The following is a 19,383-nucleotide window of genomic DNA, read 5'->3' as shown; positions in this document are numbered from 1 at the left end:
GGGTTAAAGCTTAAACTGGGTCTAGGGATGAAGTGAGGGGACAGCAGCCCTCACAAATCTGGTAGTTTTTTTTTCTCCCAAGGAGTGAAAAGCAACAAGCTGTCCTCTAGAAAAGAAAGGAAACAGGAATTAGGAGTTTTTCCCCTACACTGTACATTGTACACTGTCTGTAGTGTAGAGCAAAGTAGAAGTCAACCCATTATTTATTTCTGCACCATATTTTGTCCAGGATTGGATTTATATAAGCATCAAGAAGTAGCATCAGGTATGATTGCATCTTTTTTTTCCCTCTTTTCATTTAACTTAAGTAGCTTCATATTCTTGTTTTGTTTTATTTTTAATGTTCATTTATTTTTTGAGAGAGGGAGAGCGCGACAATGTGGGGATCTGAAGTGGGCTCTGCACTGATAGCAGAGGGCCCAATGCGGGGCTCGAACTCATGAGCTGTGAGATTATGACCTGAGCTGAATTCGGACACTCATCTGACTGAGCCACCCAGGCACCCTTAGAAATCCATTGACTTTTAATATAACTTTTGAATAAGAAGGAGTTGAATGTAAATAAGATTTTGAAATTAGATTATTTGAGATTAGCTAAGTATTGCTGTATCTAACTTGAAAGCTTATTTTTATTTTTAATTTATTTCTATTTTTTTAATTTTTAAAACAATTTTTAAATTTTTATTCATGTTTAAGAGAGAGACAGAGACAGAGCGTAAGTGGGGTGAAGGGGAAGGACAGAGAGAGAGGGAGACACAGAATTTGAAGCAGGCTCCAGGCTCTGAGCTGTCAGCACAGAGCCCTATGCAGGGTTCAAACCCACAAACTGCAAGATCATGACTTGAGCCAAAGTCAAATGCTTAACTAACTGACTGAGACACTCAGGCACCCCTTTTAATTTATTTTTAAATTTAAATCCAGGTTAGTTAACATCAACTGTAATAATAATTTCAGGAGTCGAATTTAGTGATCCATCACTCACATATAACACCCAGTGCACCTCCTAACAAGTGCCCTCCCTAACATATTCTTGTTTTATACTGGAATCCATGATCTTTTTCATCCTGTATCCTATGTATCTGACAAACTGCATTTCATCCCATTTTTCAGTTCTTTTTCTCCAGCTTTACAGAATCCCAGAAATTCTTTTCTCAGTTAAAATACTATCATTAGTTGCATTATTTCTAATGTCAGTTTGAACTTCTTTATTCCAGCACACTCTGCAGGGGAAACCTTAAGAGAAGCCATAGAGAATGAATGATTGGTATTCAGCCAAGCTTTGCCTGTGTCTTTCCACAACCAAAAACAATTAGATAAAAAGGGAAAAATGCAATTGGCTATTGTTTTTTCTTCCTGGTCCCAAACAACCCATATGAATATTTGGGAAAAAAATTTTTTATACAGTGATGGTTGCGTTTTCATTATGTAGCCATAGCAAAATGTTTTCAGTGAGAAAGTTTCAGTTAAAAAAAAATTAGCCATTTCAGAAACAAATGAGGTCAATGGGCTTCTTGTTTTAGGAAGGGGGGTAGTGGGGACATAGGAGTAAGAGGAAGTCCTATGTCAGAGGGCTCTGCACACACTTTCCTGAAATATGTCAGCTATGTGTAAATGTAATGTTATTTTAACTGTTCTTAATAGTTGTGTTTTATCCTTTCTCCCATTAAATTATAAAACTGATAACATAAATATGGTGAATCTTTATTTTTCAAAGATTCCTCCCCTACGTCTCTAATAGGTTGCATTTTATTCTTTCCAAAGACCCCAAAAACTACCAGCTTATTGTTAAAACATAAACATGTTTTGGAAGACTACTGACCAGTAGCCAGAAGGAAGGCCCTGAGTCACTGAAGTGTTCTCCAGCCACCAAAGGAGTTTGAAAACCCTCTGGCCAGACCTGTCTATGCTGGAACGTCCAGGCAAGTCAGGGAAACACACTCCTGGTGCCCCGGGGAGAAATGAAACAGTAAACATAATGCAGTACATTTCTGGGCCTCAGATTGAAGCTTCATATCCAAAGGATCTAGGACCTTCATTTTTCTTCTCCCCCTCCAACTTGTGTATTTCAGTTTTGTATTGAAATGTTCGCTGGATTCACAAACTATGTAAGGACTACAAAAAGAAGAAAGACTCAGGAATCAGAGGCAAGTCACCTAACACAACTTCCGTGAGGTCTGTTCAGGAAAGCAGGTTCCATCAAAAGCCCAGTGTTAGATTAGTCAGCATTGCTCTCTCACCGGGTTTTGACTACCTACTGAGTGCAGTGAGCGAGGGATCCCTGAGCGGCAAACATTTCAGGACTTTGTCTGGGCAAACACTGATCTTAACGTTTTGACCTCTAACAGTGTCAGGCACAGTGCCTTGGTAAATTGTAAAGTGAATTTTTGAAGATAAAACTGCAACTTAAATATTTACATAGTCATGAATTGTTTGAATGTTTTCAGAGTAAAAACTAATGCTCTTTATTTTTCAGAATAGAGTATGATTATGATACCAAAATCTACAGAATGTGAAAGAGTAAAGGAAGACTATCAGGTGAGAACCAATTATTTTTATTCCAGAGATATAGGTAAGAGATATGAATAGATATGTGTATATATATGGAAGGATCCATAAGAAACTAGAAACTATGGTTGTCTTCGAGGAAAAGAATTGAGGGCCTACCAGTCAAATACTTTGCACAGTTTACAGTGTTATAATATTGTAATTTCTTTCCTTGTACATATATAGCTTTTTTTTAAGAATGAGAAGTGCTTTACAAGTGCAAATGTTTTCACTAAGAAGCCTTTAGTTCCATAAAACTAAAAGTAAGTGCCTGGTCAATAGACTCTAGGTTGTAGCCGTGATATCCCTTGATTGTTTACCTGGTAACACTAGCTCATGTCTGTTAACTCTTAAAAACTTCCCAAATGATTTTACAAACATTCCCTAATTTGTAAGATCACCTTAGTATTTGTTACTATTTAAAAAAACAGGGTTATTAATTTGGGACAAGGGAGAGGGCATAGGAATAGGAGAGCGGCACTGAGAAAGTCAGAGAGAGAGAGAGAGAGAGAGAGAGAGAGAATCCCAAGCAGGCTCCACACTGTCAGCACAAAATCTGACAGGGAGCTCAGTCCCACAAACCTTGAGATCCTGACCTAAGCTGAAGTCAGGAGTCCAGTGCTTAACCAACTGAGCCACCTAGGAGCCCCTATTTGTTACTATTTATTATTACTTGGCTCTTCTAGTTTTTTCCCCTTAATATGTGACTATAATATTGATTTGCAGTGTTTTTGTTCCCTTGTACCACAACAAAAAATAATGATACTATTTTCGGAAGTTTCTTGTAACTTTTGTTAAATTTTTTGTAACATTTATTTATTCTTGAGAGAGACAGACAGACAGAGCATGTGCGGGTAAGGGGAGCAAGACAGGGACACAGAACCTAAAGCGGGCTCCAGGCTCTAAATTGCCAGCACAGAGCCTGATGATGGGCTCAAGTTCACAAGCCGTGAGATCATGCCCTGAGCTGAAGTCAGACACTTAACCAACTGAGCTACCCAGGCACCCCTATTTTCAGAAGTTTCTAATGAAGATCTATTTTATACTTTAATACTTTCTTCCCTAAGTATTGGACCCAGGTGTAACAGAATTAACAAGCTCAGGCTTTCAGAACAGAGACATAACACTCAGGTGTTTATCTTGAGAGCTGCATGGTGGTTCATTACAATTCTGTGTGATGTCATTTTTGTCTTATCCCACTGAGCCCAAGACAGAGGGTTCAACAGCTGACTCTAAGGGTAAATTAAAATATTAGTCAAAATTAAATGGAGAGTGTGGAAAGGGAGTGGGCCTGTAGGGTATTGTGAAATTTGTCCCTTTCAAAACCCTTCTCTGCTGAGGGGTAAATAAGTACCACCTCTTTTCATCATGCAAATAGATGACCAGATAAGGAAAAAAGCTATTCTCTTTCCTTGTCTGTGTTTTACTGGGTTTATAGACATACATCAGTCCTCCTTTTTCACTAATGCTCATAGGGCTGAATTTCATACCAAGTTGTTTGATTTAACAATATTTCCAAAATTGGCTCATCAAACCATTTGGTATTAAAAAGGGTTTCATGGATGGTGACTTGCTGTGAGTTGGCTGACAGCTGAAATGATGAACCTTGTTCAGCTCTGCCTCTTATATCTGACAGAGATAAAGAATACTTTGACCAGGGGTGCTTGGGTGGTTCAATCCATTGAGCTTGTGACTCTTGATTTTGGCTCAGGTCATGATTCTATCCAGGGTCACGGGATCAAGCCCTGTGTCAGGCTCTGTGCTGAGTGCGGAGCCTGCTTAGGATTCCCTCTCTCTCTCCCTCTCTTTCTTCCTTTGCCCCTCTCCCATGTTCATGCTCTCTCTCTCTTTCTAAAATAAAAAAAAAAACAAAAAATAAATACCTTGAACAATGAGGAGGAAGACATTTGTTTACCTTTCTGCATTCCTTCTTCTGTTAAAAAATATACAGTAGGTCCAAAATGGAGTCACTTATGTCAATCCCATGTCACCAAACCAACACTTAATACCTTTCTTAATGACAGCTTCAATCTCTCCCAAGAATGGAATCTCAGGCCAGTCAATCTGGAATGATTTAGTCAGCACTAGTGAGGTAGTCTGTCTGATAGACCCCTGCCTTCCCCAAGGAAGGTGACCTTGCCTAAAACAATCCACTCTTGGGGTGCCTGTGTGGCTTAGTCGGTTAAGCGTCCGACTTTCACTTAGGTCATGATCTCGCGGTTCGTGGGTTCGAGCCCCGTGTCGGGCTCTGTGCTGCCAGCTCAGAGCCTGGAGCCAATTTCAGAGTCTGTGTCTCCCTCTCTCTCTGACCCTCCCCTGCTCACTCTCTCTCTCTCTCCTGGAAAGAAATAAAAAATATTAAAAAAAAAATCCACTCTTGGCTAGAAAGTTTCTTGTCATGCCTCCTTCTGCCAATAAAAATCTTCTGTTTTGTCTAGCTCCTCAGAGTTTCTTTTTATTTGTTAGGCGGTATGTCACCTCGTTTATGAATTGTTGAAAAAAAACAATAAGATCTTTAAAATTTTTCAGTTAAATTTTGTTTTTTGACATTTCCAAGCNAAGTCGGACGCTTAACCGACTAAGCCACCCAGGCGCCCCTCCAAGCTAGTTTTTAACCTCAGAAAAGAATCACTTTTATGTGGCTGTTTAATATTTAAGCAACTACATAATGCAGCTGTGTCATAGTTAAAGGCCATGTTGCACAGTGGTTAAGGATGAAGGCTTGGAGTCAGACCTAAATTCAAATTTACCACACATGTGACTTGGGAAAGTTAACATCTTTAATATCACTTTTCTCATTTGTGAACTGCATTTTGTTGGAAGGAATAATTCTTTTTTTTTTTTTTTTTAATGTATAAAGTGCATAGAACAGGGCCTATAATACAAGGGGCAATCAGTAATGATTCAGTTCTTGTAATAGTAAAACTTTATGTTGGTTGTTTGGTTGGTTTAGAGAGAGTCCAGGCCGGGGAGGGGCTGAGAGCTGGGGTGGACAGAGGATCTGAAGTGGTCTCTGTGCTGGCAGAAGAAAGCCCAACTCAGGGCTCAAATCCACAAACCGTGAGATCATGTCCTGAGCCAAAGTTGGACACTCAATCAACTAAGCCACCCAGGTGCCCCCTAAAACTTTATTATAGTCAACAACCACATGAAAATATGATAATTACATAGAAACTGACTACTTGCTGTCTCCTACTACTCCCTCTCCCTTGTCCTTGAACCCACTCCACTCCAGCGAACCACTGTTCCACCAACACTGCACTTGTCAGCTCACCAATGACTTTCACATGGCTCTGCACAGGGACCAGTTTTCAATCCTCATCTGAGTTGAGGAAACAGCATTGGAAAGAGTTCATCTTGCATTCCACTGACGCCTCTGCTCAGGGCTCAGTCCTCTGGCCCCTTCTCTATCCATAATCACTCCCCTGGTGACCTCATTCAGTCTTGGAGCTTCAAAAACATATATACACTGTTGACCTTCCAAATATGTTCAGTCCCAACCTCATTCCTAAACACCAGACTTGTATACCCAACTGCCTGCTTGACCTGTACCTGACCATCTTAAATGCCATCTCAAACCCAACATGTCGAAAAGCAAATGCCCTGATCTTTCCACAAATCTGTGGCTTTCACAGCCTTCCCCACTTCAGTGAATGACAACTTCATGAGGTAGGTGCTCACCTAAAAGTTTTGCAGTCATCCTTGACTCCTCTTCTCTTTTCTCACACCCACATGCAAACCATCGAGAAATCCTATTGACCCCCACCTTCAAAATCTATCCAGAATTACTAACTTATCAAGACAGTCTCCTCTGTCTCTCTGGCCTCCCTGACATTCACTTTGATTATTGTTGGAAATTCCTAACCAGTCATCTTGCTTCCACCATTGCACCTCCAGACTATTCTCAAAGAGCAGCCAACATGATTCAACTATAATGCGATCCATATGCTGTCACTCTTCTCAAAACTCTCCCATGGCTGGGGTGCCTGGTTGGCTCAGTCGGTTGAACATCTGACTTGGGCTCAGGTCATGATATCACTGTGTGTGAGTTCCAGCCCCACACTGGGCTCTTTGCTGTAGGCACAGAGCCCTCTTTGGATCTTCTGTCCCCCTCTGTCTCTGCCCCTCCCCTGCTGATTCTCCCTCTTTCTTTCCCTTTCCCAATAAATAAATTAATTAAAAAATAAAAAAAAACTTCCCCCATGGCTTCCGAGCTCACATAGAGTAAAATCCAGGCCTGGCACAAACTGGCCTAATCTCCTGTACCCTCTGAACTGCCCACTCTGCTCGAGCCACACTGCCCATCTTGCTTTTCCTTGAGCAGGTTAGATGCACTCTCACAGCAGGGTTTTTGCACCTGTTTCCCTCCCCAGGATGGTCTCCCGTGGATACCCACATAGCAGTCTCTCCTCTCCTTCAAGTTTTTGTTCAAATGCTCTTCACCAGGGTGGTTATTCTGACCAACATATTTAAATTTACAGTCGGGGCTCCTGGGTGGCTTAGTCGGTTAAGCGTCCGACTTTCGCTTAGGTCATGATCTCACGGTTCGTGGGTTCGAGCCCCGCGTCGGGCTCTGTGCTGACTGCCAGCTCAGAGCCTGGAGCCTGTTTCAGAGTCTGTGACTCCCTCTCTCTCTGACCCTCCCCTGCTCATGCTGTCTCTCTCTCTCTCTCCTATAAATAAATAAAACATTTAAAAAAATTCAAAAAACATAAATTTAGTCTCCTTTTGCTTTGTACCTTTGGTCCCTTCTTCCTTTAGTTTTCTTCATAGTATTTCCACCATCTGATATCTTACATATTTTACTTATTTCTTTTATTTATTTTTCTATTCTCCACATAAATGTAGTCCATAATGTCCAGGATTGTTGCCTGACTTGTGCATGCCTGTATCCCTGCGCAGTGCCTGGCACTCAGCAAGTACCTCTCTAAGGAGACTAAGTCACTACTTCATAAGTATTTGTTTGAGGGAATATATTTGAGAAAATGCATTTCACATTTTGAACCATATATGGTATGAAAGCCTACTGTGCAGAGAGACAAGAATCTGGATTCTGGTTTTGACTGGGCCTCCTCTGAACTGGATCTTAGAAGAGGTTCCACCTCTGAGCCTTATTCTCCTAATCTTTAAAACCTATCTCGCAGGACTATTACAGTGTTGAAAATACAAGGTTATTTCAGGGAGTGCAGCCCCATGTTTGCACAAAGAAGGAATTTAATCCCTCATTTTATAAGCCCCTCCTACCACCCTACAGCCCATATACTCACAATTAAAGCTTTATATCAACCTTAGCTTAGGAAAATTAGGTTCCATTTGAAACATATTTTTTTAAATTGTCACTGAAATAAATTCCCAATTAGGTGAACAATTTACCTAAAAGCAATAAAGAGGCTATAACAGAATCAGGGTTCGTCATCTTTTAGAGCATAAACAAAATGGGAAAGGGGCCTTACACGCTGTCCTTCTGTCCTTGCATTTAGATTAGAGTCTGAGGTGAGAAACAAGAAATGAAACAGACTTTGCATTTTTTATATTTGGCCAAGCTCCTCTAGTTTACATAGTCATAATTCACATGACCATCTTTGAAGTTTTCCTATTCAGTGCCCTAACTGTCCCAACCAGGAAAAATCAACAGCTGTTGTTCTGAATTTTGTATTTGTAAATACATTGCAATGGAGCAACCATGGAATGCCCTAAATCTTTTAAGTATTTTAAAGGTGCATCTATTAAACTTTTAGAGGTTTGCGCAATTTTTAAAACATACTTTTTGCATCCAATAAGCTCAGTAGACAAGAAAGTAAAACCCTACTTTTCAGATTTTCCTGATTTTCTTTTCTAACAGCTCTCCTCAATATTTCCCTTATGTGCTGAATCATTTAATAAAACCCACCTTGAAAAATAATGCCAATAATTTATGCAGATTAGACTGGGAAAAAAAGGAATGTTAAAAATACTAAAGAAAACAAACTTTAGAAATGACTCTTCACATACAAATAGTTCACATGTTGAGATATTCTAGGTTCATGTTAAAAGGATTCTAGTTCTGGATCTGCTTCCCATACACTTCAGTTCCAAATGCCATGTTCAGCATACGCTCTTGCCTGGCCTGACTCATATTGCTTCATATTGCTTCATACATCTCTCCCGAGCTTGGGTCTTCATCCTGTTTGCCCTTCCTGCCCTTTTACCATCCAGTCTTCAATCCTGATAAAGTTTCCTTGTATTCTTGCTTTTACCCAAGTTTGTGTCTAAGATGCTATCTCACTCCTGGTCTATATAGTATATCATATATATGAGAGAGAGGGAGAGAATTTTCTTTCTAACAAGGAACTCTTGAAGGTTTCAGGCATGGAGTAAATGAGATAATCACCTGTATGGTAGGGTAGGAGAGAGCCTGCCTGGGGCCAGAGACCAACTGAACAGTAAGAAAGCATAAAAACTTTGAACTATGGCATAGACATGCTAGAAATAGTTGAGTGTTTAAATGAAAACATTGCTACTTGTAACTGTGTTGTTTGCAATATTTTTCATTCTGTCAGTAGGGAAATTGAACAGACCAGATGATAATGCTTTTATTGTTAACTTTGTAACACAACAATAGGAAGTCTGACAGTTTGTAAAACAGCAATCAAGTACGAAAACTCAACAGCAGTCTCTCAAAGTTCATCACCAGATTATTATCTTTTCCCCAACCTCTCTCATAGCTCTCTTGAACAATAATACAGTAAAAAATTTTTATTTCATTGGCACTTATGAGCCAATTTATAAATTCTCTCCATCAAAGATATTTGCAAATGACATATCAGATAAAGGGTTAGTATCCAAAATCTATAAAGAACTTATCAAAGTCAACACCCCAAAAAAACAAATAAAATCCATTAAAGAAATGACCAAAAGACACGAAGAGACACTTTTCCAAAGAAGACATCCAGATGACTAACAGACAAGTGAAAAAATGTTCAACATCACTCATCATCAGGGAAATACAAATTAAAACTACAATGAGATACCACCTCACACAGTCAGAATGGCCAAAATTAACAACTCAGGCAACAACAGATATTGGCGAGGATGTGAAGAAACAGGATCTCTTTTGCACTGCTGATGGGAATGCAAACTGTTGCAGCCACTCTGGAAAACAGTATGGAGGTTCCTCAAAAAGTTAAAAATAGAATTACCAACAATTGCAGTACTAGGTGTTTATCCCAGGGATACAGGTGTGCTGTTCCAAAAGGGCACATGCATCCCAATGTTTATAGCAGTGCTATCGACAATAGTTAAAGTATAGAAAGAGCCCAAATGTTCATCAACAGATGAATGGATAAAGAAGATGTGGTGTGTGTGTGTGTGTGTGTGTGTGTGTGTGTGTGTGTGTGTATATAGTGGAGTATTACTTGACAATCAAAAAGAATGAAATCTTGCCATTTGCAACAGTATGGATGGAACTAGAGGATTTTATGCTAAATGAAAGTAGTCAGTCAGAGAAAGAAAAATATCATATGACTAGAATTAAATATACAAAACAGATGAGCATAAGGGAAGGGAAGCAAAAATAATATAAAAACAGAGGGGGATAAAACACAAGAGACTCTTAAATATAGGGAACAAACTGAGGGGTGCTGGAAGGGGTTGAGGGTGGGGGTATGGGCTAAATGGGCAAGGGGCTGTAAGGAAGACACTTGTTGGGATGTGCACTGGGTGTTATATGTAGGGGATGAATCACTGGAATCTGCTCCTGAAATCATTATTGCAGTATATGCAATAATATAAATTTTTTTAAAAAAGCATTATGAAATCTACAAAAAAGTTACTGATGATTGAACAAAAGAACAAATGATTGCATTTCTATATGTTTGCAATAAACAATGGTAGATTTTTTAAAAATAATAAATAAATAAATTCTCTCCACCAATACACCTGCCCCCTGCCAGCCTGGGTTGGCTACCATACCTATATACTCCCATAGTACTCTGTTTTTACCTCTATCCTAGGACATATGATGCCATTTTCCAAGTCCACAGTACTTATCTGCAGTTCTGAAAACCAAAAGTTTGTTTTATGATTAGTGCCAAGCCTTATTTGGCAGCAAAACCTGACCTGAACTGACATGAGGCTATTTATGTTATGTTTTACTACAGAAATGTTACCATATATGCATATGGAAGGCTGCCCTAGGCTCTATCAGGGGTGTTATGTATTAAATGTTATATATATTTTTTACTTTTCTAAAAACCCAGAGTATTGGTTCTGAAACACTTGTGGCCCAAATGCTTTGGATAGAGACTAATAGAACTGCATTGATCTGGGTGCTAGCCTGTGTCCCCACCAGACGGTGAGGACTTAGTTCCTTACACTTGAGTCCCAACAAATCTAAATAAGCCAGTGAATATTTGCTTTCAATTTAACATATTTAAATGTATCGACTTTCCTCTGTTCTTATTTTTAAATGTTAACTACTTTGAGAAAGAGGAGTTAGGGCTGGGGCTCCTAGCTGGCTCTGTCAGTACAGCATGAGACTCTTGATCTCAGGGTTGTGAATTTGAGCCTCATGTTGAGCACAGAGGCTGCTTAAAGTGGGGGGGGGGGGGGGAAGGAGGGCAAAGAGTTCTTTTAAAAAAATTTTTTTAGCTAAAAACACAAATATTTGGCCTGATTGAAAAATCTACAACAGAACCAAGAATAATATCATTTTTCCTGGTGTTTAGATTTGTGTTTTCTTATATAGATAAGACGAATATTATAAATGCCAGATAACTCAAAGGCCAAGAGAAACAAATTTCTTTAAAATGCTATTGAAATCTTACTAGCTAAAAAGCTCAAAAAATTATCGTAATATAGGCAAGGATATGGTGAAATGGACATTCTCAAACAATGCAAGTAGAGGTATGGATTGTTAAGAGTGTTTTTAGAAAGCCCTTTACAATACAGATCAAGAAGGTTAAAGAATTTACATCTGCAGTAAATAATAGAATATTTAGCACATATTACCTAAGAAACATTTATATTCCCGAGGCATATCAGTTTGGTTATTTCGTTAGGAGTTTCCAGCAGATAAGTTACTTCTCTGATAGTAGCCAGTATTTAGTTTTGTAAAGCCAGCTAAGTTAATATTTTTATATGGAAAGTTTGTAAGGCTTTCTTTTGTTCAAACACCACTTTTAAATGTTACAGCTCCTATTCCATCTTGTTTAAACATTTGTAAGTACATGACAAGTTAGTTTAAAAATCCCTCCTGTGGGGCACCTGGGTGGCTCAGTCGGTTGAGCATCTGATTCTTGATTTTGGCTCAGGTCACGATCCCAGGGTTATGGGATTGAGCCCAGTGTTGGGCTCCATGATAAGCTTAACATTCTCTCTCTCTTGCTCTGCCCCTCTTTTTCGAGCTCTCTCTCTCTCAAAGTAAAAAAAAAGGTCTCTCATATGTAGTATGTTTTGATGGTTTTGGTTAATAATTCTATTACTCTATTACAATGCGTAGTAATTTTTTTTCACTTAACCTCAACCGAACACCCTATCAAAACAGTGTGGACAATGCATAGTAACCTCCACATTCTCTTAAATAAAGTTCATCTAGAAAAACGAGAGCTACTGTATGTGGACTCAACAGGAAGAGTTTTCATATGGAAATTGGAGGCTTCTACAATCATTGGAAGGGTTGGGAGATTAAAGATCAGGGAAGCTGTTGCCAATAATCTCAGCTTACATTGCCCAGGCAGTTGGTTCCCCAAACTTTCTTGGGAGCCTCTATTTCCCTCAATCTCCAGGAAGCTCTACCAGCTATATAAGCTTGCAGCATTCAAACAGATCATTCTCAAACAGCTACCACAGGCCATCTCCATTGTCTATGGAACCAAAAAGGGTAATTTGCTGGAACTCATCCATAAGCTGCTGTGAACCTCCTTTTTATTGTCAGCCCACACATCTATCTGTCACTGCCCTGCTTGAATAATAGCTTCTGCTCCTTCCCTTTCCAATGTCACATAAGTGCCTGTTCCTGGCAGACTAGGACCTGGAGCTAACTGGGGAGGTGGATTCTGGGAACTATAGTTCTGTTTTTCCTCTGAAATGCATGCATCATAAGTGGGAAAGCAGTGATGCCAAGTTGACAGCAGACGATCGTATTTGTTTTAGTGTCGATGACAACTAGATGACATTTTTCTTTGCTGACTTTCCATTCTATTAGTATTCTTTGAGTCCAACTCACTGTTATTAGTTGACCAAGACCCAGAAATCTCTCAGCAAACAAGTAAAACAGGAGCACAATTGAATTCATCCTTTATACACCATGCTATCCATTAAAAATTATTGCTGGCTGGTTCTTCTTCCAAAATGTCCAATGCACATGAAGCTGAAGTAACACATTTTAAAATGACCATTACTCTTTTTTGTGTAAGACAAAATACAATGAAAGAAAAGAGGTTTTCACTGATATGTTTTCTAGAAGGGACTTTGTACCTAGCACTTCTATTTGGGAAAAAGCTCTAGCATTCTTCATCAGCTATAGAAAGGATACAAATTTGGCAAGATTTTAAGTTGAATTTGTAACCTCCATGTACTCAAATTAAACTTAGTCATATACGTAAAAAATTTCTAAGAGTATTTTGAATATTTGCTGTTTCTCTAATTTTTTCAACTTTTCTTTACACATGCTTCATTTGGACTCAAAGATAACTTATGTATATTATGCATGAATTTGTAGCTTTTTCCATAGTTTAAGGAAATTTTGAGGAAATAAAATTTTGCTTCATAAGACATCCTGTCTAGATGTGAATAATACCAAATAGGATATTTTCACAAAACACTCATTGCCCAAATTGAATAAAATAATAAAAATTTTATTAAAGTTAGAATGCCAGTACAAAAGTACTAATATAAATATAATTAGTATATAGTATATTATTCTGCCTTGCATTATAACCCAAAATTTTATAGATATTTGTTAGCTCAAAGAGATACAACATTCATCTCTGTCATCTAATTCTTCCTCTCCTGACACTCAGTTTATTGAATATGATGTCCTTTTATTTCATCTGATACATTTTCATCAGATGTTAATTTATTTAATTGTTTTTATCTAGTTACAAGTTACTCATAATTATGTCTAAAAACAACAGTTTTTCACAATCATCCTAAATACACATTTATACTTCAAATGACACTGAAGTAAGGCATTAATCAACATGACAGTCCAGGAAAATTAATCTAGCAGGAAGGAATAAAATGAGCTAGAAGAAAACAGTCATAACCAGAGATATATTGCTTATAAGTCCATTGCCATTATCTAAACAGGAGTTAAAGGTTCTCAACTAGGAAAGAGATTAAAGAAATGGAAAGAAGGAACAGTTACAAGATGTAACAACGAGGGAGAACTGACAGGTGTTGGTAATTGGATGAATGTAATAAGCAAACTATCAAAGATTATTCTTAGATATTTTTACATGGAAGATAATATGGGTATGAGAGAGGAGATGCTGAGATAGTAATGGGGGTATGGCCAAGGCTAAAACAGCCTTTTGGGGAGTACCTAGCCTTGAAGACTGTGTAGGATGGTTATATGAAAGAAAGGAGACAGAAAGATTGAAGAGAAGGAAATGAACAGTTTCATAAAACCTATAGGCGAGAATTTAAGGAGAGAGTGGGAAGCAACAGTCAGTGCTGTAGAAAAGGATGGATTTTGAAAGTAAGAAATCGGGCGCCTGGGTGGCTTAGTCGGTTAAGTGTCCAACTTTCGCTTAGGTCATGATCTCTCAGTTCGTGAGTTCGAGGCCCGCGTCGGGCTCTGTGCTGACTGCCAGCTCAGAGCCTGGAGCCTGTTTCAGAGTCTGTGACTCCCTTTCTCTCTGACCCTCCCCTGCTCATGCTGTCTCTCTCTCTCTCTCCTAGAAATAAATAAAGCATTAAAAAAATAAAAAAAAAGAAAGTAAGAAATCTTTCATGACCTTTAAGTGCATGAGGTTCTATAGAAGAGTAATAACAGAAACTAAATTTAAAAGGATTTAAGGAATGAGTCAGGGATAAGAAAACACGAGAGTGTTCTTTCAAAAAGAATTTACAATCAAGTCATGAGAAGACATGAAAGAACCCTAAGTGCATATTTTAAGTGAAAGAAGCCAATTTGAGAACACTATATACTATATGATTCCAACTGTATGACATTCTGGAAAAGGCAAAACTCTATATAGACAGAAGAAATATCAGCGGTTGCCTAAGGTTAGAGGCAAGGCAGGGATAAATAGGGAGAGCACAGAGGATTTTGAAGGCAGTGAAATTATCATATATGATACCATAATAGTGGATACATGTCATTATACATTTGTCAAAACCCATAAATCATACATCACCAGAGTTATAATGTAAACTATGGATTTGGGTGATGATGATGTGACAGTGTAAGTTCATCCATTATAACAGATATACCACCCATGGCACAGATGTTCATAGTGGGAGAGTTCTGTGAATATGTGGGGATTTATGGGAATGCTCCATATTTTCCACTCAATTTTGCTATGAACTAAAAACTGCTCCAACAGTGAAAGTCTAGGGATGCCTGTGTGGCTCAGTCAGTTAAGCATCTGACTCTTGATTTTGGCTCAGATTATGATCTCACCATTCATGAGATGGAGCCCCAAGTCAGGTTCTGTGCTAACAGTGAGAAGCCTGCTTGGGATTCTCTCTCTCTCCTTCTCTCTCTCTCTCTGCCTTTTTCCTCTGCTCACCTTTTCTCACTCTGTCTCAAAATAAATAAACATTTTTTTTAAAATAAAATAAAAAATAAAGTCTATATGTGAAAAAGGATATATACCCATTTTTCATTATATAAACTTCTGGAGCATATTCATGTATGTGTCCCTTTTATTGTATTATTTTATGGCCCTTAAAAATGACAACAAAATATAGCAATTTATTTTGGGCCCAGTGAAATAAAGAGTATGATGTTATTGTTCTGTTAAACATTAGTAGCTTAAAACAATAATATTTTATGTTTCACTCCTCAGGGGGTTAACAGACAGAATTGAGCACTTCTTAGTTGAGGTTGGTTGAGTCTGGAGTCATTTGAAAGCTTCTCTGAAACCCACATGTCTTGCTCCTGGGCTGGGGTTTCTACAACAGCTGGAGACTTGCGGGGGGCATTTCTCTCTTTTCTCTATGTAGCCACTCTACATGTCTGACTTTGGCTTCACACAGCAAGACAACGTAAAGAGCAAGCATTCTAAGAGATTCAAGCAGAGGATTCATGACCTGGGAGCTAGTGTTGGAAGTCATGCAGCATCAATTCACTATATTCTCTTAGGCAAAGATGTCACAAAACCAGCCCAGATTCAAGAGGGCAGATAGAGAAAAGGAAAAAAATTGATGGTACCCATCCTGGAAACAAGCTACCTTTTATTTAGAAGATAAACACACAGAATAAAGAGAGAAAAATATATATACTCCTACAGAAAGTAAAAATAGTGACAATGAAGATCCAAGTATAAAATAGTATGTAAATAATATGTAATAATTTAAGGAGGCAAATAAGATGAACTCCTAGAAGTCTAATCAAAGACATTAAATTATTTTAGCAAAGTTTCTCAAGAGGTTGAGGACCTAATAACTGCACTGACCTTTGAGATGCCTAATTAAGCAAGCCATTCTGAACTATCTGGCTGCCCGATAAACTAAACCGAATAACTCTGAACTTCTCAGTTCAAGAACTGAGTTCTAGAATGTTTTTGGCCAGAATATCATCTGTCATATTCCCAAGGCTGCCTCTGTTTTCCAGCTTGTTATCTAATCCTTTGGCCCCTAAAGTCCTCTTCCCTTCACATCAGCAACACGCGGGAAAATCCAGGTAGTTCTTTTATTTTTTAATCTATGTAGTTCTGATCCTGTAGTTAATTATCATTTTGGTAAGCTTGAAACCATTGAATACTGAACAGCCAGAAAACATCTTGTTTTTTTTATTCCCTTTACTTCAGTTAATTTCCTTTCCTGTGGCTTTCTTCTTTCATTCCATTTTGCTTAAGACTTCCTATGTCTTTTATAATGTACTCTCTCCTTCCTTGAAATGACATTTATGAATAAGGTTAACATGTAAGTTGTTGCTTTAATTTGATAAAACATATAATCTCTACCTTAGAAAATATTTTGAATGCCTTAAAAACTTTGCCTTGCTGCACACACAGGCAGAATGGAGTGATATTTTAAGATTTCCGGCAACTAGAAAGGTATGGAAAGTTTGACTGATTTATATTGTGTTCTGACTTCCTGAGGCAGTTTTCCTAATGCTATTCCATTTTACTCATACCATGAAACAAAGCTTGTTGGTTTTTTTTTTAATCAAAATTCAGTCTAGAACTGTGTACTGTATTTCAGTTTTGTTCTTTGTCTCTTGAGCTTCATTTTTATGGAGTTTTATTATAGGCGTAGCAATGTTATTTTATAAAACTTCTGCTGAGGGAATGATTCTGGAAACATTTGAGAAAAAGAATTCCCAGTTCAATTTTTCAAAATTACCTGTAAAAATAAATACCTTGACTGTTTAACATATATTTGTTGTTCTATAATTGCATTTATTGTCTGTACCACAAAATGTTAAGATTTTATCATCTATTATCTAATTATTTTGAGTGTGACAGTCACATCTTCTGAACAACAGTGTGTTTTCTTCGGGGCAGGAATCATATTTTACAGTTCTTTTGTATCCCTGAAACCTGTACCATAGTGTTAGATATGGATCTGTAAAAGCTCCCTTGATAAATCTGTGTTTACATTATGTTCTTTTAATTTAAGTCTTACAACAGTTTGAGTCTTACTTGCCCTCCTTAACTACACTCTATAGAAACATGATAGATTTTCCTATGGCCTAGCTTAGTCTTAACAAGCCTCACTGGCTATTCGTCCATAGGTCCTTCTCATTTAAATCTTTCCCCTAAGAACTAGAACAGAGATGGGAAATTTTAATCTTTTGAAAATCTCTTTCTCTGACATGTTTTCTTCATGGCTCTGGATTCAGGGAAATCTTCAGTGCCTCAGTTTCCTCAGTTTCCAAAGGCAGTTTATAACAGTATTAACTACTTACTAGGATTGTTGTAAGGATTAAATGAGTTTGCTCATGAAAGCGGAATAATTCTACTGAGAAATAAAGGTTAGCTGGATTATTGTTGCTTTGTTTATTTAGATTGAATGGCTTTTATTCTTTACTAATTGTGTCTTCTTCTTAATGATTTTACAAAATGCAGGCTAAAGCAGTCACATTCTGAAAGCTAAACAGATTGCTTCCATCAACAAGGTTGTTTCTAACTGCTTGGGGGGGAGGAAGGGGGGCAAGTCAGGAAAATGTTTTTCTGTTACCACTGTTTAATCCTTCTATCCTTCTTCTGCAAAAATTTTAAACCACGTGTTAGAGATACTGCTGTAGACAAAATGTTTATGTCCTCTCACCCTCAGATTCATGTGTTGAAGCCTAATCCCTGTTGCGGTGGTATTTGGGGGTGGAGTCTTTGGAAGCTACTTAGGCATGAGGGTGGAGCCCTCACCAATGGGATTAATGCCCTTAGAAGAGACAGGAGTGAAATGTTTCTCTCAGGCATGTAAAGAGTCTTAGTAAGAAGACTCTGACCAGCAACCAAATTGTCTGACACATTGACCTTGGACATCCTAGCCTCCAGAAATGTGAGAAATAAATTTCTGTTACCAGTCTTTGGTAGTTTTGTTATAGTAGCCTGAAATGACTAAGACAGATATCAATTTGAACAAACATACCCGACTATGGTTTTAAAGATTTCACAGTGATGGGCATCTGGGTGGCTTAGTAGGGATCTTCTGCTCAGGTCATGATCTCATGGCTTTTGTGTTCTAGCCCCATATTGGGCTCGCTGGCACGCCACTGTCAGTGTAGAGCCCATTTGGGATCTTTTGTTTTCCTCACCTCCTCACAGTCTCTCAAAAATAAACAAACATTTAAAAAAAGAAGATTTCACAATGAAAGCCTCAGAAAGGTCTCTTTAATGGGGTGTAATGTGATGTGGAATGTTTTTACAATCATGTGTTCAATAGGATAGAGCAAACAGCTGCCCAGAAAGTCAAGGAAATCTTCTCTAAACCGTGATTTTTACACGAGTTGAGTCTTAAAGGTTAAATGTGCCAGGCAAAGATGAGAAAGATCATCCCAGAGAGAAACATGCAAAGACATGGAGTTATGGAAAGGCCTGGAAGTTTGAGGAGCTGTGAGAAGTCTAGACCTGCTTGGGCTTATTATACACTCTACAGGTAGAGAGGTATAGGAGGCTGGAAAAGTAGGTGCAGTTATATTGGGGAGGACTTCTTTTTCTTTGTCTGTTAAACCAAGGAGTTTATTTTATTCTGTAAGTGGGACCCAGTAGTAAAAACTCTTTTCAGTGGAGATTTTTAAAGCAAGAATATAACATGACCAGCAAGAGAGTGAGGACAGCTAATGTCAGAAAGAGGAAAGCTTAAATACCAGCTCTAGCACTTAACAACCATATTTGCTAGAATAAAGTACTTAATCTCCCTTAATTTTCTCAAGTTGAAATACCACAATGATACATCTTTGCTGCATATTATGGGTATTAAGGGAGATAATGTATTTGAAACGCTTGACAAGGTGCTTGTAACATAGGTGACACTTGAAAAGTTTCCTCAGGGCAGTGAGGAAGATAGACTGGGAAATATAGAGAAGAGAAGCACTGGGACCAGTGAAGAGACCAACGCAGTAGACCTTGAGGGCAATCACTATTTAGCATAGAAATGGGGATGGTCAAGAAAGGTGAGATTGCAAAGAAATTTCTCTTCCCTGGTAAAAAAAAAAAAAAAAAAAAAAATTGTGGCTCTTGGAAGG

The 19,383-nt window shown here is 38.2% G+C and overlaps 2 long non-coding RNA genes across 2 annotated transcripts in view; both read left to right on the top strand.

Annotated features, from left to right (window-relative positions):
* Positions 1 to 2,143, top strand: part of LOC144216728 (uncharacterized) — a 139,098-nt gene extending 136,955 nt beyond the window's left edge. The window contains exons 8-9 of the long non-coding RNA XR_013330727.1: positions 1,761 to 1,918; positions 2,069 to 2,143. This is a non-coding gene — a long non-coding RNA (uncharacterized LOC144216728). The remainder of the gene's footprint in view (positions 1 to 1,760; positions 1,919 to 2,068) is intronic.
* Positions 2,144 to 2,471: 328 nt separating this feature from the next.
* Positions 2,472 to 19,383, top strand: part of LOC144216703 (uncharacterized) — a 65,402-nt gene continuing 48,490 nt past the window's right edge. The window contains exon 1 of the long non-coding RNA XR_013330720.1: positions 2,472 to 2,534. This is a non-coding gene — a long non-coding RNA (uncharacterized LOC144216703). The remainder of the gene's footprint in view (positions 2,535 to 19,383) is intronic.

The sequence above is a fragment of the Crocuta crocuta genome, unplaced genomic scaffold (genome assembly GCF_008692635.1).
Source record: "Crocuta crocuta isolate KB4526 unplaced genomic scaffold, BGI_CrCroc_1.0 scaffold48, whole genome shotgun sequence".
NCBI classification, from domain to species: domain Eukaryota; kingdom Metazoa; phylum Chordata; class Mammalia; order Carnivora; family Hyaenidae; genus Crocuta; species Crocuta crocuta.
This window is presented reverse-complemented; position numbering and strand designations above follow the sequence as displayed.